This window comes from Macaca fascicularis, chromosome 13, assembly GCF_037993035.2.
Source record: "Macaca fascicularis isolate 582-1 chromosome 13, T2T-MFA8v1.1".
Taxonomy (NCBI): Eukaryota; Metazoa; Chordata; class Mammalia; order Primates; family Cercopithecidae; genus Macaca; species Macaca fascicularis.
The window spans coordinates 112,296,268-112,305,661 of NC_088387.1; the positions used below are offsets into that span (position 1 = coordinate 112,296,268).

Genomic DNA, 9,394 nt, shown 5'->3' on the forward strand with positions numbered 1-9,394 from the left:
CAGTGGAGCAGTGAGAACACATGCCATTTATTGATTAAATTCACCATCTTACGTGGGCACGGTTCATGGTGCCCCAAAACAATTACAGTAGTAACACCAAATAACAGCAAAGGTTGCTGATCACAGATCAACATAGCAGATAGAATAATAAGGGAAAAGTTTGAAATATTGCGAGAATTACCAAAATGTGGCACGAGACACAGGGTTAGCAGGTGCTGTTGGAAGGATGGTACCGATAGGCCTGCTTGACACAGCATTGCCACACACCTTCAGTTTGTAAAAACTGCACAGTATCCGAGGTCCAACAAAGTAAGGAGTGCCTGTGATCGCGGCACAGACTGAGAACCCAGGCTTCTTACTCCCAGCCCCGCAAGGGTGGCTCTGCGCTGTGAGTTTCCAGAGAAGAAGGCTTCTCGGCTCCCATCTGTGATTCTAAAACACTTAATCAGCCTCCTGGCAATTTCCAAGGTGAGAAGAGCCCGTTGTTTCTACCTGTTTGCAGACTGGCCTGCTGTTACCTTGGCAACAGCTGTCACCAGGAGCCTCAGCTCCCTCTGGCATGTCACATCCTTTATTGCCAACATCAGCGTGCCTGGGTCAAGGGTAAAGTGGTGTGGGCCTCCCAGGTCCAGTGTGGGGGACCTTCCGCTAAGAACCACTTATTTATAACCCAAAGGAAATTTGCCCTAAAAACAGGATTTCCGTGCTCACCTAGCTGATTTTCTTTTTATATTCTACAGGGGTTAGTAGAGAGGCTTTTGCCATTTGAAGAGGTTGCTTTTCTTTCTTACCAGTCAGTACTAGCTTGAGATTTTAAAACTGAGATGTTGGCCGGGTGAGGTGGCTCATGCCTATAATCCCAGCACTTTGGGAGGCCAAGGCAGGTGGATCACCTGAGGTCAGGACACCAGCCTGGCCAACATGGTGAAACCTCGTCTCTACTAAAAATACAAAAATTAGCTAGGCATGGTGTCACATGCCTGTAGTCCCAGCTACTCCAGAGGCTGAGGCAGGAGAATCGCTTGAACCCGGGAGCTGGAGGTTGCAGTGAGCCAAGATCGCGCCACTGCACTCCAGCCTGTGCAACAGAGCGAGACTCTGTCTCAAAAAAGGAAAAGAAAAGAAAAAAACAAACAAACAGATGTTCAGATCCAGTGGGAAACCCACCCCACCTCATCATATGGACAAGGATAGTAAAACTTAGAGAGGAGAACTGACTTGCTCAAAGTCCACGGAATGCAGGACTTGGACTTGGCTGAAGTCCTGGTTGCCTTTAGGGGTTGGTGTTACTGCAGGTTTGGCTTCATGACAGTAACATCACATAGAAACCATCATCGCAGTGGATGGGCACAGGCTTGCTTCTGGACTTTATTAGTGATGGAGACATATTCTGGGGCTGCCTGAGTCATCTTCCGGGAACCCCATTTTCCTGGTGCCCAGTACTCACTTTCCACACCTCCCAGCCGCCTACCAGGTGTTGGAAATCTGGAGTCTGCAGGGGTCAGGCAGGGGACAAAACCAAGTGACATGGACTGGCTGGGGACTGTCGAGCTCGTTCCTCTAGCCACTAGGCCCATGCCCCATGTCTGCCTGTCCTTGCTTAGCCTGTGCGATGCCTGAGGCTAGAGGTCTGAGGTTTGAGATCTACTGTCTCTTAGCCCGTCAGGTTCGAGGTCCTTCCTTCTTACAGGAACCTCCTTCACTTTCACCAGTGCTATAGGAACCCCCTGAGGTCTGGCTGTGCCTCCCAACCCATCCTGGGCCTGGTCCATCTGTCCAGCAGCCTCTGTTACAAGGGCATAGCCCCTGTCCCCTCAGAACCTCCTAACTGCAGGTGGGGTCACCTGGGAGTCAGGGAAGACCCGAGGCGGACAAACCTGGGTCATCCCTCCATCTAGTCACCAACAGAGCAGAGCACTCTCATGCTAAAGCAGAAGGTCCCAGGCAAGCCTGGATAAGTGGTCACTCTAACTCTAGTCTTAGAATAAAGACATGTAAACAGTAGTTCAGGGACCAAAAGCCAGCCTGCCATGTCTTTTGTATAGCCAGCTGCCTAAAAATGGTTGCTACATTTTTAAATAGTTGAAAAAATTCAAAACAAGTATAATGTTTCATAACATGTGAAAATTATATGAAGTGTAAATTCCAGGACCGATAAAGTTTTATTGAATCACTGCCATGTCTGCGACCGATAAAGTTTTATTGAATCACTGCCATGTCCGCTCACTTTCGTGTTTCAACAGCAGCGTTGAGGAACTGCAACCGAGACCACAAACCTGCCAACCACAAACCCACTGACCTAAAAGATTTCCTACTCAGCCCTCAGCAGAAACATGTGCTAAAAATTCTCTGTGCTCTAAAAAGTGAACTTTCAGTCTCAAAGTGAAGACTTTTTATTTGGCACTGGGTAGAAACCTCAGCTCCTTCTCTGAAGCCATAAACTCATTCCTCACTTTGGAGATGGGAGGCTGCAAAGAAACGTGATTTGAAAGGAAATTGCAAATCCATCTTGTTAATGTCTTGAGTATATTGTAGCCATTATACAGACAGGCAAACAAAAACCACGCAAGCTGAATAAAACTGTCTGTGGCCAAATGCGGCTCGCAAGTCTCTAGCATGTGGACTCTGGACTTCGTGAGCTTCTCCGTCTTCTCCTCCTGACCCCAGGGTTCTGCCAGCTGGAGCCAATGCCTCTTCCTGCCTCCCCTTCCCCGGCTGTCTAGCATCCTGCTCAGGCCACACAAGCCGCCTGACCGGCCTGCCTTTGAGAGCAACTGTAGCCTGGAGAGAGGCGTGGCCTTGGGGATGCAGGTTTAAGTTCTGCACCCGCTGCAGCTTACTAACTAGAATGGGGCTTTGGGCTCCAGCAGGTACCCATGGGGGTGGCTTCCTGGCCCAGCAGTTCCCCCTCCTAGCCATCATAGGTGGAGGCAGGCTGGGTCTGGATTTCCCCTTCCAGTGAAGTTGGGATCCAGGTTCATGGAGCCTGGAACTTGCGTGGAGCCCCCACCAGGCGGGTGCCTTGAGAGAAGGGCAGGAAGTTCTTGCTCTGCTGATCCACACAGAGCCTCTGTGTTTCCTGCTTCCTGTGAGTCGCTGCTCAGCACTTTGGCCCTGTGAGCTGGGACAGTATCTTCTCATACATTTTCTGGGTTTTTTGTGGGCTTTTTTTGCTAAAGGTAGCTAAAGCTGATGTCTGTTTCTCGCCACTCTGACAACACTAACACATACAATAACAGTTGGATACATACTTGTATCAATTTCCTATTGCTGCTGTCACAAGTTACCACAAATTTCGTGGTTTTAAGCCACCAATTTGTGATTTTGCAAGACACATTGACTATCTTATAGTTCTGGAGGTCAGAAGTCTGTAGCAGGTCTCCCTGGGCAGCAATGGGGGCATCAGCAGGCCATCTTCCTTCCGGAGACTCTGTGGGGAAGCTGGTTCCTTGCCTTTTCCCACTCCTGAGGTTGCCCTGGTCCTTAGCTCATGGCCCTCCCTGCATCTTCAAAGCTGTTTCTTAGAGCCATCGTCACCCCCCCACCCCACCCTACCCCATGCCACTTCCCGAATCCGGCCAAATTCTCTGGTCGCTCTGGTCAGTGAGAGGCAGCCAAGGAAGGTGGGTGGTGGCCGGGCTGGGCCTCGGGAGGCCAGCAGCTTCCACTAGCCCCTCTCATGCTCTCTGGGAGCCCTGAGCCACCCCAGGAGGAGGCCAGTCATCTTGCACTGTCAGGGACATCATTTTCAAACACACAATAGATGTGTATCAGGGCTCGTGCCCGGACGTTTTTTCCTGTGCATGCATCATGTGGCCTCTCTAGGGGAGACTGGAAGGGAAAGAAGCTTGGTAGTGAGGGAGTCGGCAGAGGGTAAGCTAATGAACTCTGTCCTCCTCACTAAAATGAGCCTGCTATGGCTTCTGAGCAGCAGGAAGCTAATGGCTGTGGCTGGGCAGAAGGTCGCTGGGGAGGGTAGGCTGTGTGGACAGGAAGGGAGTGAAGCCGACAGCAGCAGGGAAGCCAGCAGGGGCTTCAGGGGGTGCTGCCCGGGATTTGGAGACGTCTGTAGGGAGGAGGCTGGGGACAGCTGTGCGTGTTCCCGAGAGTCTGCAATTCTAAATTCTGTGAAGTTAAACACCATGTCTCCACAGTGCTGTGATCTGGTGATTTGCAGAACCTCTCGCCCAGCAATTCTCAAATCCCCTGATTCATGTGGTGCTGAACCAGCCCATTTGGTTCCTGCCAACCCCTGGCCGGCCCACGACTTCCCCAAGAAGCTGAGGAAAGGCTCCATTTTTATTTATTTTCTTTTTCTATTCAGTCAGGCAGGTGTTGGGGGAGCCCTGCCTTCCACCCAGGATGCCCAGATGGGGAGGATCCAGGTCGGGAAGGTCTGGAGGTAGGTTGGAGTAACTGGGAGTGTTTGCCCGTGTGGGTGACCGTGTGTGTCCATGTGCACCTGTGCGTGTCCATGTGTGCTTGCATGGGCCCATGTGTGCCCCGAATGTGCCCACATGTGCCTGTGTATGCCCATGTTGTGCCCACGTGAGCCTGTGTGTGCCCCGAGTGTGCCCATGTGTGCCTGTGTATTCCTGTGTGTGTGCCCATGTGAGCCTGTGTGTGCCTGCATGTGCCCACATGTGCCTGTGTGTGCCCATGTGTGCCCACATGTGCCTGTGCACCCGCGTGCTGAGTGAACTGCTGACTCCTGCGGAGGCGGAGAGGAGAGCTCCACCTTGAGGAGACGAGCTGGCAGTGCTGCCTGGCCTGGGGCTGTCAGCCACTTCTTCAGCCTCATGCCCTGGAATGGTTTGCCTGAGACTGTGGTCTCACATTAGGACCCGCTAGAGACCGAGCACGTGGGGTGGAAACTTGGAGTGCCTTTCCTTAAGCCACAAGCCATAAGCCATAGTTACTCACTGAGTGTCATCATCTCCACAGTTGACAAAAGGCCTGAGGGACATGAGAGGCAAGCAGGGTGGCCTTGGATTAGTAAGACAGGGAGCGGTGGGTGAGGGAGGGGGCATGCCAGGGAGCAGGGCCACTAAGGACAGAGCCGAGGGCAGGGACAGGGCCAAAGGCAAGGCCAAGGACAGGGCCAAGGGCAGAGCCAAGGACATAGTCAAGGGCAGGGACAGAGCCAAGGGCAGGGACAGGACCAAAGGCAAAGCCAAGGACAGGACCAAGGGCCTAATCAAGGACAAGACCAAGGGCAGCGTGCATTTAAAAGGGGAGGAAACATTCAGCAGCACCTGGGGGCTTTTGAAGGTGAATTGTAAAGGGACTCAGGTAGACCTGGCTTAATTCTGCCCCATCCCTGACTCTGTGTTACCTCTGGCAGTCCTCACCCTCTGTCGGGCTCCATGTCCCCACCCAGAATTGAGAAAGCTGAATCAGGGGACTTCTGAAGGCCCTGCTGACTCTTCTGGCCCCCGATCCCCCGAGGTGGGATTTCCTCCTCTCCTCCACCACCCTCTCAGCACCAGCTCCTGGGAGGAAGGCCTGCTGCACCAGGGCATTGTGACGTCCAGACAGGAAACAGGCAGAGCCTTCGCCCTGTGCCTGGGACACTTGCTGTCAGCTGCTGGGGCTCTTTCCAGGCCTTGGGTGACCCTCTCTGCCCTGCCAGCCTCCTTGCAAGGGGAGGCTACTTCCGAGATGGTCCTAGGAGAGGAGGAGGCAGTGTGGGAGGGGCGCCAGGCCCACCTCCACTCAGAGCCCCCTTCTGGCTGCTCCTTGGCCCAACTTGGGGCTTTGGCAAGCTCTTCTGAGAAGGAGATACTGTGGGTGACAACCATGACGATTGTTGGTTATGAGAGGTGGGGGTATGAGGCAGCCTCCATCGATCCATCCATCCATCCATCCATCCATCCATCCATCCATGCATTCAGCATTTATTAATGCCTGTGGTGTCTATAGACAGCACAGCACCCTCCGTGGATGACTCTACACCCTTGCCCTGCTCTGTTATTCTTGTTTGAGTCGTGGTTCATCTGTCCACTGTGTCCCCCATTAGAATATTCACTCATACAGGCTTTGTCTTTTTTGATAAATGCCTAAAGTCAGGCCTGGCTTTTTTTTTTTATGACTAACACATAAGTGTGCATTTTTAAGCCTGGTATTTAATAGATGCTCAAAAGTATTTCTTCCATGTACAAATTTAACCCTCCTCCCCCCAGCACTCCTGGGAATTAGACTCAATTATAGATAACGAACCAGGCTCGGAGAGGCAAAGTGCTTGCTCACGTCTCACAGTCATGGTGCAGTGGGAGGAAAAGCCAGGTTTCCAGAGCCGGGCCTCACCCTTTCCACCGCTCCACACTTCATGGCCAGGGCTGGGAAGGCAGAGTCACCTCCGGCTGGCTGTGAGGGGGGCTTCCCGGCGCAGGGGCCATGGGCAGGTGGTTGAAGGGTGCTGCTCCCCAGCTGGGAAGGAGTGGGAAGGACAGCCAGGCTGAGGGGACATCTCTGGCCAAGGCCTCTGGGGCAGGATGGTGTACCTGGCCTCCAGGAGGGAGGTGGGAGGCAGTGCAAGATCCAGCCAAGCCCTGCCAGCCAGGAGCTTCCTCAGTCCCCACTGTTATGCAGACTCTGACTTGTCCCTGTGAAAATAACCAACAGTAAGACCTGTCCCCAAACACCCTGGGCTTAAAATGCTTTATGCCAGGCTGCTGCGCCCAGGAACACCTCTACTGTGAAAGGGGAGCCCCCCCCCCCGCAGGCCCAGAGGAAGGGCTGGTTCAGCCAGGCCTGGGGGTCGGCAGGTCTGGGCTCCCCGCTTGCTCTATCCTACCTGCCATGTAGACTGAACTTTCCCCCTTCTCTCCCTGGAGCTCAGAGTCCCTGTGCATCATTGGCATGGCTTCTGCAGCCCTTTGTTGCCAGAGAACTCTAGTGGCCCCGCCCAAAGCTCACACCTCTGTGGCATTTCACAGCATCCGAGGCATTTTTCACATTTGACACCGGTCCTCTGATCGCCTCAATGGCTCCGTGAAAGGGGCTGGGTGAGGTTAGAGAGCTCCCTACCTCAGGTGAGGAAACGGAGGTTTGAGGGAGAGAAAGTCATTGCCCCAAGTGGCTGGGTTGGTCCGTGGCAGGTCCCTGTCTGGAACCCTCACTTGTCCCATGGCAGTGAGGACTCGTCCCACAGCGGAGAGCAGGCAGAATGGCGACATGTTCTGTTTCCTGAGTCCCCGACCAGGGCCAATCTCTGAGGTCCTCTTGTGCCCCCCTCCCAGAGGGACTCATTCTGGCCAAGGAAGAGAAAGGAAAAAGGACACCCCCAGAATACATTGGAAATATCCCCCTTTCTCTTATCTAAACCCCACCTTCCTGGTTGGGCCAACTCACTCAGAGGCAGTCTGAAGGCTTCTGGGCAGAAGTGGCTGAAGCCAGCCCTCAGGTCCACTCTGTCTGGCACTGGGGAAGAACACGGAGCGTGACTTACAATCTGACCTCATTTTCGGGAGACACTTTTCTTTTTTTCCTTTTTTTTTTTGAGACAGAGTCTTGCCCTGTCACCCAAGCTGGAGTACCGTGGTGCAATCTCGCCTCACTGCAACCTCTGCTCACTCGGCTCACTGCAATCCTCCTGCCTCAGCTTCCCAAGTAGCTGGGACTACAGGCGCATGCCACCACACCCGGCTAATGTTTTTGTATTTTAGTAGAGACTGGGTTTCACCATCTTGGCCAGGCTGGTCTTGAACTCCTGAGCTCAGGCAATCCATCTGCCTTGGGGTCCCAAGAGATTTTTCTTTTTAACCCAGTGAAGAAGATTGTGCCTGGAGCCAGGTATGGGGGCATGCTGGGTGTGGGGTTGGCATCTTGGTTTGGGGGCTTTTTGGACACTAGAAAAGCAAGCTTGGTCTCTTCGGGGGCCAGGTGGGAACTTGCTGTCCCTGCCTAGGTGAGCTCAGGCGCTGTCCCCACAGCAACCCTGCAAAGCCTCATTTTTCCTGGAGGAGAAAACTCAAGTTCAGAAGGGAAAAGTCAGTTATCTGAAGATACACAGCTAACACGTGGGAACTGGGATCCCAAGCAGTCCTGTGTAGACGTCCTTCTGCCATCCCCACTCCTGCTGCTGCAGCCACTGCCTTTAAGGACCACAGAGATGAGCCCTGGGACCGGAGTCACAGGCAGGAGAGTGGATCTCGGGGACTGGAACTGCAGACTCTGCCCTCAGTCCAGGTCCAGGCTCTCAGGATGGAAGTGGGACTCCCGGGGGAAGTGGGACGGCCTCCACATGAGCTCCTTCCTTCCCGCTCCAAGTGCTCCTCAGCCTTTTGGTAGAAGTCGGGGTCCTCGAGAAGCTTTCTTGGGGCCAGGCCAGTTGCCTCTGCAGTGGCTTCTGCGGGTAGGGATGGGATGAGCACAGTGGCTTCTGTGGGTCAGGATGGGATGAGCACACCCTGCCTTTGGGGATGACCTCCGGGGATGACCCCTGAGCCTCCCTTACGGCTGAATTGTGTCTCCCAATTCCCACATTGACATTAACCCCACGGAACTCAGAATGTGACTGTATTTGGAAACAGGGTCATTGCAGATGTGATTTGTGAAGATGAGGCCACTCTGGAGTAGGGTGGGCCCTAACCCACGATGACCAGTGTCCTTATTTTTATAGGACATTTGGACACAGACACAGGCCATGTGAGCACGAAGGCAGAGACTGGGAGATGCATCTAGAAGCCAAGGAACGTGGAAGATGGCCAGCAAACCGCCAGACACGGAGGGAGAGGCCTGGAGCAGTCTCCCTTACAGCCCCAGCAGGAACCAACCCTGCTTGCACGTTGCTGTTGGACTTCTGGCCTCCAGAACTGGGAGACAACACGTTTTGGTGGTTTAAGCCACCAGCGACATTCATGCAGCCCCTGTGGAGGTTGAGGGATTTGTTCCAGAGCTCTGGGCAAGTCGCTTTGCTTTTTGAGGCTCCCTAGCCTGTAAAGTGGGGAGTGGTAGCTCTCCACAGCTGTCCAGATCAAATGAGATAAAGAAGGCTGGAGAGAGGGGAAGGGCGGGAATTGGAGGCAGAGACGCTGACCTCCATTTCTGCCCTGCTTCTGCCACGCCAAAGCTCATGACCACTTGCCCGTTACTTAGTAATAGTATTTACCTCCCAGACGGTTAGGGACCTGGCAGTGTTTATTCAATAGAAATCACCTGGAGAGCTGCAGTGCCCCCCAGAGTTTTGCAGTGCTTGTTCATCACAGAGCCCAGCGGAGGGTCCCAGCGTGAGGGAGGAATGTCAAGGGCAGTGTGGCGGGGGCAGGAGCTGGAGGGGGCTTGGGGTTTGGTGGTTGGCCTTCGACCTTCTCCAACAGAGATGCAAATGTTACAGATGGGGTCTGGGGACAGCGAAGCAGGGAGAGGTGGACTGGAGTTGAGTGTGCTCTGG

At 53.7% G+C, this 9,394-nt stretch overlaps 1 long non-coding RNA gene across 1 annotated transcript; it reads left to right on the forward strand.

Moving 5' to 3' along the window:
* Window positions 1-3,823: 3,823 nt before the first annotated feature.
* On the forward strand, window positions 3,824-9,177 carry LOC135966883 (uncharacterized). Its single transcript, XR_010580589.2, has 2 exons — window positions 3,824-4,402; window positions 8,624-9,177. It is a non-coding gene; the product is annotated as an uncharacterized lncRNA (long non-coding RNA).
* Window positions 9,178-9,394: the final 217 nt, after the last annotated feature.